Genomic DNA, 10,000 nt, shown 5'->3' with positions numbered 1-10,000 from the left:
ACTACCCCGGGAGATGTTATCAAATTTTGTCGGGCTGAAAGACAGCTGCCAGAGTTGGTTACAAAGCTACAACCTCGGTCATAAATAGTTGTAACACTTTCTTGAAAAGCAGGTAACCCGCATCCAAGCTATTGATAACGCACTCCTCCTCCCTCCTTCCCTTCAATGTTGCGTTAGCCGTTCTAATATTGCCTTTACCGGCAAGTTCTTGCATTGGAACCCATAAACATCAACATTGAAAGGGGAGGAGGGAAAAATGTCCGTCAGTGTTACAACATTTGTGACCAAGACTGTAGATCAAGACCGAATATCCCAGTAAGCAACAAACAAAGGAGTCACATGGCATTTAATTCCTCTTCAAGCACCGCACTTTGGAGGCGTTCACGAGACGATGATCAAAACAGCAAAACGGGCTGTAAAGGCTGTATTGGGCAATGCAGATGTGACAGATGAAGAATTGGTAACAGGTGCAGAAGCACTATTAAATTCAAGGCCTCTCACATACCAATCAGCAAATCCTGAGGGTGATACACCATTAACACCGAAAGTTTTTTGATTGGTCAGATTGGTGGTCAATTTGCTCCAGAATTCGTTGGCGAGACCAATTATAGTCCAAAGACCAGTCGGAGTAGAGTTCAAGAGTTAGTTAGACATTTTTGGCACCGTTGGCTCAGAGAATGGATCCCTAGCCTCAAAAATAGAAGAAAATGGTTGAGAGAGGAACGAGATGTTTAAGTTGGAGATGTAGTGCTAGTCATATCGACCAACACTACAGTTGGCACTGGCCTTTTGGAAAAATCGTCGAAGTCTGTCAGGGAAAACATGGTCATGTGAGAGTCGCCAAAGTCCAAGTGGAAAAAAAGGCAACCAGACCCATTTCCAAGATGTGTCTGTTGAAACTACAGTAAAAAAATTATGTAAAATGAAGCTAAGATAGAGCGGAAGAGAATTTACACGAATGAAAACAGTAAGACTTTTATGAAGAACTTTGGTGATAGTCAACGTCGAGTTTAGAACTTTAATATTAGTATTCATTTCAGATTCAGACATTTTCCCCTTTTTCTGAATACACAAAATAATTGATACGCTATGTCATATCAAGGGGAGAGAAATGGACAAAAGGACTAATGAAGCAAAATATCTTCTTGTCTTATGGGACTTTGTTGACATATAAAAATTAGCATGAGCCATGTTGCTTTTTGCCAGAATTGAGAACTTTTCGGACCAGACAAGTCAGGAATTTTTTTTTGTGTATTTCGTTGTCGATAATCCGCTTTCATTTCAATCGTTAAAACAAAAATAGTTTTTGTGTATCATTTTAGGAAATAGCTTTTTTTCTCGTAAACAAATATATTTTTATTTTGTACGAAATTGTAGAATAATTTCAATATGATTGTACTTGTTCTGGTTACATACTTTGGCTGTTAGCAGGGGCAACAGTGTCATGTTTGTATCCTTGAATATTATTAATTTGAAATTATTATTTCAATTTTGTACATATTATTATTCAATGATTTATAGCTTATTGTACTTTGCGATGTTGTAGTACATAAATGGACTGTTAGCTAGGGCGACAGTCTCCTGATTATTTGATCTCAATTATTACGCAAATGATTCCTACATGATTTAAATATGATAGTGAATAGTAATGTTCTGTTTTAATTTGATGTCTATTTGTTTCTTTATTTCTTGCATTTTACTTGGGTGGGGCTATAAAAAGATTTCTTTTGTCATTTTGCTTTAGCGATTAATTTGCCCTCACCTTCACTGGGCAGTACTCACTCTTCTCGTTATCAGATTTGGTAACAGTTTCTTGTAATTCAATTTATTGTAACGTGGTTAAGACACGGCTGTAGGTCAAGGCGTACAGCCATTTTACTCCAACCTTGGCATGTTTCTTTTGTCTCGCTGCCCAGTAAACGCAGCTTAGAGGGGATTTAATATATAATAAGTGGAAGGCAAATAAACATGGGCGGGCATTTAGTAATATGCTTTCTTTAAAGTCATCACAGCTTTGAATTGTTTCCCAATGTTATATAACACGAAATTGGTCCTTACAGGTAACTTAGCTGGGCATTCTTATCAAAAATGCCGTCAGGAAGATCCGTCAGCTGGTTTCCTGACAAATCCCTACGGAAAAACAAAAATGTATATCATGCATGTGCATTTACAGCCTTAGCGAAAGTTTGAACTGTATCAACCCACTGCAAACCCAAAGACTTCAAGGACCATCAAACGGTGGGGGATGGTGAGGCTATATTACAATCACTGTTTTGCTTTAATCGATTTCTTGGGCTGCAAACAAGATGCTTGTAAGTTAAAAATGAAATATAAGTGTCCCTGTATACATGTTTGCCTTTGCTAGACTTCTAAGCCCTTTTACTACACAAAAGTTTTCGTCGTTAATGGATCAGGGCTCAGCCTTTAGTCTTTCCGGTCACATTTTACATAAATTACTCATTTAATCCCCTCGCTTATGTTTTATTAAGGATCGAAAGCCAACTACTTGGTTTTGCAGGTCTGAACAAGTTGATTCGCCAGTGTTTTCCACGGACCCCTTGTAATAAATTGTCGCTGATAGTGTGACTCATTCCGAGCTTACTTAACCGATGAAGTGAAAGCAGATCTCGACTGGCGGAAAATTGATGCACAGTCATCCCTGGAGGCCGGCCTCCGTTTTACAGCCGCTTTACTGGTGCTTAAACAACCCGTTCATAGATAATTCCTGAAGAAGGTGTTTGACGTAGATAAGCAGCGGCCTGTACGTGTAGGAGTATTCCCGGCTGAAATGAAAAAGGCGCCATTGAGAAATGATGTAGTTCGATCGGTGTATTATCCATTTCTTTGATGGAACTGAGGAAGATGCGCTGTACGCTGAAGAGGCACAGGAAATCGATGACAATGACAAAAGGTTCCCTTTACGCCACCAAATCTATGGAAGTTAATTGACGAACAATTTAACTTTGTCGTCATTGTTGTGTTTCATTGATTTTGACTTGGCTACAAGCCAATCACAGCACCTGAGAGAGGAAAAAATCGATCAAACAAGCCGAAGCCCCTTGTTTTGGATTTTTTTGGGCGATTCAAATCCAAATTTCTGAAAAAACAGTTTAACCTATTGGCAAATAAATACCGTAGTATCAAAATGGACACCGGCTTAGGATTCTGAGGTGCATAAAACAAGATAGATAACGAGCAAAGGAGGAAGGACTGGCAGAAGGGTGCACCGTGAAAGGAAAAAAAGAGAGCAAAGAAGTGATGGTGCTTTGTCTGAAAACCGCAATTTAAATGTACTTTTCTTTTAGTTGCTAGTATAGTATATTGTGACCAGTAGTTTCAACAGCGGAAATAATAAAAGACTGAAATCGAAAATGATTTGTAACTCGTTGTCCTTACTGGCCAGAGTAAGTATTAGGGAGCTTAAGCAAGGGTGACGGCGATGGCAAAAAGAACGTTATCTCAAATTATAAATTCACGTTATTGTAGTCACTTCATGACTCTTTTAACTTATTAATATAAGAGGGGTGTGGTAGTTTCTCAAAAGTGACACTGGTCGGCACGGCATTAAATTAAGTGGAAAAAATTAAAATTTATCTTAAGTGCTAACGTCTTTGAAAGCTATTGTTTTTGTCCACTAAGTATGCAAATTTGTGACGTTCTTGTTGCCGTCGCTGTTTTAAGCTCCCTGTTATTTCAGGTATCCAAAGTCATGTGACGAGGGTGAACGTTTATTGCTGAAGTTTTCTTTTTAGGGTTATAAGCAGTAATAGGACGGTAAATATTTATCACAAACTAGAATTCTGGGTATAGTATTAACTGTAGAAGACTCGAAAAGGGTAATAAAGAGACTGGATTGTATGGAGATGTGTATTTGTCACATTTCTTCAGAACAACTTCGCAAACAAAACTGAAATATAATACGTTCTGAGATGTTCTCATGTGCGCATGTGCACAGACCTTTACATTATGTAACATACAGCAAGTTCCTACACTCCCTGCCGATGGCCCAGAGTATAAAATGTAGCAAGTTTGACACTGGCCATAAAAAAGACAACAGTTCAAACAGATGTTCCTCATAAACGATCTATTATTTTTTTATGGAAGCTCCTCGTCTTGGTAAACTTTGGCAGTACTTGACTCCCCCTGGTTACAGGGTATTGTCTGATAGGTTTCTAGTTTATACAATTATTGGACAGGCCTCTCAATAACTGCACTTGCCTTGTCACATTCTCCAATTTTAACCGCAGCTGCACGTACAATTCGTACACACCCAGCGATAGATCTTTCAATTTTGCGGAATCTCCAGACGTTTCTGCGCACATTGTCTGCCTTAACAACGACAACATCACCCACCCTGATATTTGTGGTTTGTAGCCTCTGGGCTTACAGTCGGTGATATTCGCGAAGGCTCAACAGATACACTTCACGCCACCTTGTCCAGAAATGATCAGCCAGTGACACTTGATATCGGGTCCTTCTTTTCATGGTCTCTTTGCTACTGGTAGAATTCCCAAAGCATTGCCAAAACTCAGAAAATGTAGCTTAGAGGGGATTAAATATTAAATACTAAGTGGAAAACAAATAAATGTACAAGTGTAGCTTGTAAGGGAATTTAGTAATATGCGTTCTTTAAAGTCATCACAGCTTTGAATTGTTTTTCAATGCTATATAAAACAAATTTGGTCCTTACAGGCTACTTAGCTTGACATTCTTATCAAAAATGCCGTGCGGAAGATCCGTTTGCTGGTTTTCTGACAAATCCCCACAAAAAAAAAAACAAAAAATATGTAATGTGTTTTGCAAAATTTACAGCTTTACCGACACCTTAAACCTTACCAACAAACTGCAAACCAAATACTTTAAGGACCATCGAACGGTGGGGGTTGTTGAGGCTATTACCATCACTGTTTTGCTGAGGTGCTGGAAATCGATGGCGATGAAGAAGACGAGTTCGAGACCGAGAGTAAGGGCGAGAGTGATGGCCTGTAAACTGGTTATACGTTGAAAGGTATTTAACAAACTTCTCCCTTAGGAGCCACCAAAGCTATAAAATGTCATTGACCAACAATTTTATTTTTTTATCTTTGCTGTAATCCATTAATTTTGCCTTGTCCCGTTCTCCAATTCCTCCACTCGCGGCGATCAATCTTTCAATTCTTCCGAGTGTCCCTCCTGATAGTTGTGGTTTGTCGCCTCCGGGCCTCCAGGTGGTGATCAGCGAGTGCCACTTGATATCCGGTTCTTCTAGTCATGGTCTCTAGAAATTTGGTAGTAGTAGAATCCTCCTCAAAGCATTGCCAGATGTAGGGAAGTTTTAGTATGCTCCTTCCAGACAGGAGATGAGAAAGCGTTAGAGGTTCCTCCCTCCACTTTAATTAGAACTGTCATAAACTCTTCAAGCGTAAGCTTTTCCAAGTTGCTTCTTAAAGCAGCTGTAAGTAGATTTAAACCACGTCTTCGAAAAAGCCTCCCCACCAGGGTGCTTTTGCTAAGTTAAATCGACATTCAGTCTCCTCTCACTCAAGGAAGATGTCACCTGCGGTTCCATGCGGCAAATTAGAACACATCAACCTCCCCTTACATCTAGTAACTCCATGGTTCCAAGACTTGCTGCCAGCTCTTCGAGTCTTTCTTCTTCTATGGCTTTCTCCAACTCCTTCACCCACTTGATCTGGTAGCATTTAGTGCAATACTAAGACATCTCGGGGACTGTGCCTTCATTCCCCTAATAATTCATGAAGGGGGATTCTCAGTCTTTTTCAGGAATTGTAATGGCTAAGCATCTTTAGGTAGCTTCAACAGAAGGGTCCCTTTTACCATTTCGTGTCAGAACTGAGAACAGAAGCCTTAACACCTCTGGATGGCAGATATGCAGGCTTGTCAACTCCAGGACAGAACCTCCCCTGTTTCAGTTCGACACGGGCGCGAACTTCATCAACACGGTTCTGCACAAACTGTTTCCAAACTCTTGACTTCCCCCGTTATCCAATACAGTGAGACTAGTGAGTCAGTCCAGCAACACTGTTTGTTAATGACAAGAGATTTTTCAAGAGCTTCTCTAACGTACACAACTAGTCTTGACAGAATAACAACACCGAGCAATTCAAGCCTAGGACTGGTTTTCTTGTTCAATGGGGCGACTTGGGTTTGAGAAGCGACTACTCTAGTGAACGTTCCCAGGTCCGTTACCATCCTCTCAAAACTAAGTCAGCATAGGCGGTGTCTAAGGATTCTTAAAACCATGCAGCTCTGCCGATTCAATCCGTCCTACAGCAGCAGATACATAGCAACGTTTGAATAGAGATATCGCCAGTCCTTCTTTAAATTAGTAATCCAAATGTTCCACCGCTTTGCAGATTTGTGGTCGAGAGATTCGTCCCACATCTTCTTGTCGTTACGCAGTTCTTGGAAGAGGATCTTCATCAACATAAGCAATGGTGAGATCAGCCCAAGGGGATCATAGATGATTGCAATAACAAGGAGAAAATTGGGCTTTGAAGCCGGTAAATTGAGGTAAAGTCTCATTGTAAGAGTGTCTTCCTTGTTGTTCCAGATATCCGCCAAGTACTTGTCCTCGTACTCACTCCTCTCTACGCCACAGGGTCCGGGAGAAAAAGGTTGCATAGCTTTCATCTTCTTCAGACACCATTCTCGCAGCAACCTTAGAGTTGGGTTCAGACTCATTAAACAATTTCATCAGCTCATTGGCGTTTGAGATCCAGTCTCGAAGGTTGGGCCTAGCCCACTAAAAGATTCCAGCCCCTCCCGCACGCAATCGACTCCAGTGCTTAGATCATCCACATAGAGTGACTGTAGGAACTTGTTTGCAAACTCTGGATTGACTTCCTTGTTGGTCTAGATATGATGCCTTAGTGTTCCGATTAGCAGAAACAGGCTTGCGTTGACTCCGAAAACAACTCTCGCTAAATGCTTCACAACAATGCAGGGATTCTCCTTAGATATGTAGTCAATCCAAAGAAAGCGCAACGCATCTCTGTCTTCCTCGTACACTGAGACCATTAAAAACGCTTTTTCAATGTCAGCTATCAAGGCTATCTTTTTCTGGCGAAATCGTACAAGAGTATTCATTACGTTTGCGAGAAGGGATAGGCCAGCATGCAAACAACTGTTCAATGAAACACCATTAGTGGATGCCAAGGCCTCGTATACCACTTAGAGGTTTGTCTTTTCCTTATTAATTCTTAGAACCGCATGATAGGGCAGGTAGTGGACCTTCCCTGTAGGAGCCAGTTTAGATGGTGAGATGTCTTCAATAATCCGTCTTTCCATTTTGTTCCCTGACCACATTATCATATTCACTCATAACTTTCGGTTGCTGCCTGAGTCCTCTTAAGTTGCCTTCTAGTCGTCTAAAACTCAGTTCATAATTGTCTGGCAACACCGGGTGGGAACTCTTTCAAGGTAGCTTAACTTCATATTTCTATCTATTGAAGGTCAATTCTTCCATGAATTTCTCATGTACGGTGTCACAGTTTGCCTGATTCCAATAGATTCGAACTTCCAAAACCTTGCCAACTGGTCATCCCGATCGACGAGTTGTCTGTCCTTAAGGTGTGAGCACTCACGCAGTTGACTGCGAGGGAAGTAGCAGTGCTTGGCTGATTGACAGCACGAGACAACACCCATCTAAGGCTAATGTTTAAGGCTACTGGTCCAGAGTTTCCAAGTTTCCTCTGTCTTGTGACTATGTTCCAATAGCTGTCAGAACCAACCAACATATCCATTTCAAGGGCAGGTTTCTCAGTAGGACCAACAGCAAGCTGCATCCCCTTTAAGTGAGGGTAACTCTGGTAGGCAATCTCAATGGCTTGATTCTGCAGAGGAGCACATATAACAGGTACCACAAAGGCTGTCATGTAACAGTTCAGATCATTGTCCAATCCTCTGAGGCTAAACTGTACAGCTTCCCAATCTTGCATCTGACCCTCTTCTGAGCCAAACGTCTTTATCATCAGTCTCTCAGCTTTAGGTCTTTATTTTGCATGACACATACGATCCTTGGCTGCAGCTATCCAAAATATCTCTTTCCATGAGAAACTTCCCATCGGGGCCTGTTCCCGAGACAACAGCGTGAGCAGTTTGTAACATCACAGAGATTTTCCCATCAATGTACAGGGTTGATATTTGTTGACTACCGCCCAATCTTCCACCTTGATCAGGGTTTAGGAACAAAGATGGTTGGCAAAATGTTGTCTATGGCTGAGACGTTTTGACTGACTTATCACAAATGCTAGCATGGTGTCGACCGCCACAATCCTTGCATCTCTGCTTAAGTGTTGCCCCATCAGGCATGTGAAGCACCTCCCCTTTCTCCTCAAGATGCCCAGTCTTGTGCGTACATGTACTGCCATTGGACAATCAACCGAAGGATGAAGATCTCCGCAAAAAGCGCAAGTCGGTGAACCTTGATTACGCCTCTTAGTTGAAGACACAAGTGTCACAGCAGTTGGAACTTGCGGTCATTTCCTCTTTCCTTAGTTCTACCCACAAGACTGCATCTTTCTGTGGCTTCTACTTCTTGAAACGATTTCAGCAATTTTTCAAGGTGCCAAATTCCACCCTCAAAGTGTCGACTTATAATGAGTCTCAGTTCTTCAGGCAACTTGTTCATCATCACAGGCACTAACAAACTACCATAGGCATTAGAGGCTATACCAAGGGCCCCCAGTCCTCTTAAATTGGCCTCAACCTTATCATAAATCATTCGAATCAGCTTCACATCGGTGATGGATCTCACGGCTGGCAGTTGCAGAAGGGATTCCATGTGGGAGCTAGTAATTAGCTGTTTATTTCCAATCTTTGTGTTAGAATCTCGATTGCGTTGTTATAGTCTAGCTCAGTTAGTGATAAACTAGACATGGAAGCTAAAGCTGCACCCTCCAACATGCTTCTTTGGTAATTAAACTTGTGAATATCCTTCAGGGATAAATTCGCGTGAACAGCTTGATAAACAACTTAGGTAACTTCGTGCTAGACTGTAATGGAGTGGACCCACCTGATGTTTCTTGGTGCAATACCCGTTCTCCTTTTCGGCTTTGCAGGTGATGTCCATAATTTGTCGCATGAATTTACTCGTTTTTTCGATTTTCTTTTCTAGTTCTCCAGACCCATCTTTGCAAAACAGTTCCAAAAGATCGCTTTCAAGATTCTTAATAGCGTCGCCTTTCTCCTTAAGCAATACAACATTTGACTAAATAGTTTCCACCGATGATGATTCAGGGTTTTCAAAGTGTGACGAAGGTCGCGTGTAAAGCTTGGAGGCTTTGAAGAGTGACAGAGGTCGTGTTTGTTAAGTGTAACAGAGAGGTTACGTGGATATCAAGGCAGAGGCCGTGTGTGTTTATACAAGAGCGACGGAGGTCGAAGTATTGTTAACAAGTCTAGCGTGTGCTTGTTGTGAAGTCCGAAGTGGAATTACCGTGTTCGTGTGAACTAAACAACTTCGTTGTGTTCTGACACTGTGTTCTGATTAGACTGCAAACTATACCAACCACTCTAAAACATCGAACTCGTAACAAACTGTGTTTTTCAAAAGCACATTCATAACTCATTAGGCAAACAGCCCATCAAAACATCCATTCGATTAAAGGTCATGTGTATTAACCTTTCTACCTGGTAATTTATGATCATTGTTTGAAGCCCAGCGCCAGCTTTGAATTCAGTCCCAGGGGAGTGCAGGGCTGAATGTGCAAGCAATGCGGGTATCACTTATTCTCAATAAAAAGGTCACTAGTGATCTTTATATAAAGATCACTTGTGATCTTTATGAAATAGTCGTAGTCATTTTCATCGAAATTTCAGCAATTACAAACTTCTCGGCGGATGCTTTTACTCATCCTCCTTCCTAGCCTGCTTGCAGGCGGTAGTTGTTGTGTCGCCACGAAACACTATCAGACGCCATATTTGAAGAGCGTGGGATAGGTCTGGGCCCTGTGACAAAACGACAGGGTGGGGAGTGGGAAGAGCGGAGAGAAAACCG

The 10,000-nt window shown here is 41.5% G+C and overlaps 1 pseudogene; it reads right to left on the bottom strand.

Moving 5' to 3' along the window:
• The window catches only part of LOC138002266 (uncharacterized), an 83,932-nt pseudogene that overhangs the window by 28,387 nt on the left and 45,545 nt on the right, over nt 1-10,000 (bottom strand).

The sequence above is a fragment of the Montipora foliosa genome, chromosome 5, assembly GCF_036669935.1.
Source record: "Montipora foliosa isolate CH-2021 chromosome 5, ASM3666993v2, whole genome shotgun sequence".
Lineage (NCBI taxonomy): Eukaryota > Metazoa > Cnidaria > Anthozoa > Scleractinia > Acroporidae > Montipora > Montipora foliosa.
The sequence above is the reverse complement of the archived record's forward strand: the minus strand, read 5'-3'. Positions and strand labels throughout refer to the sequence as shown.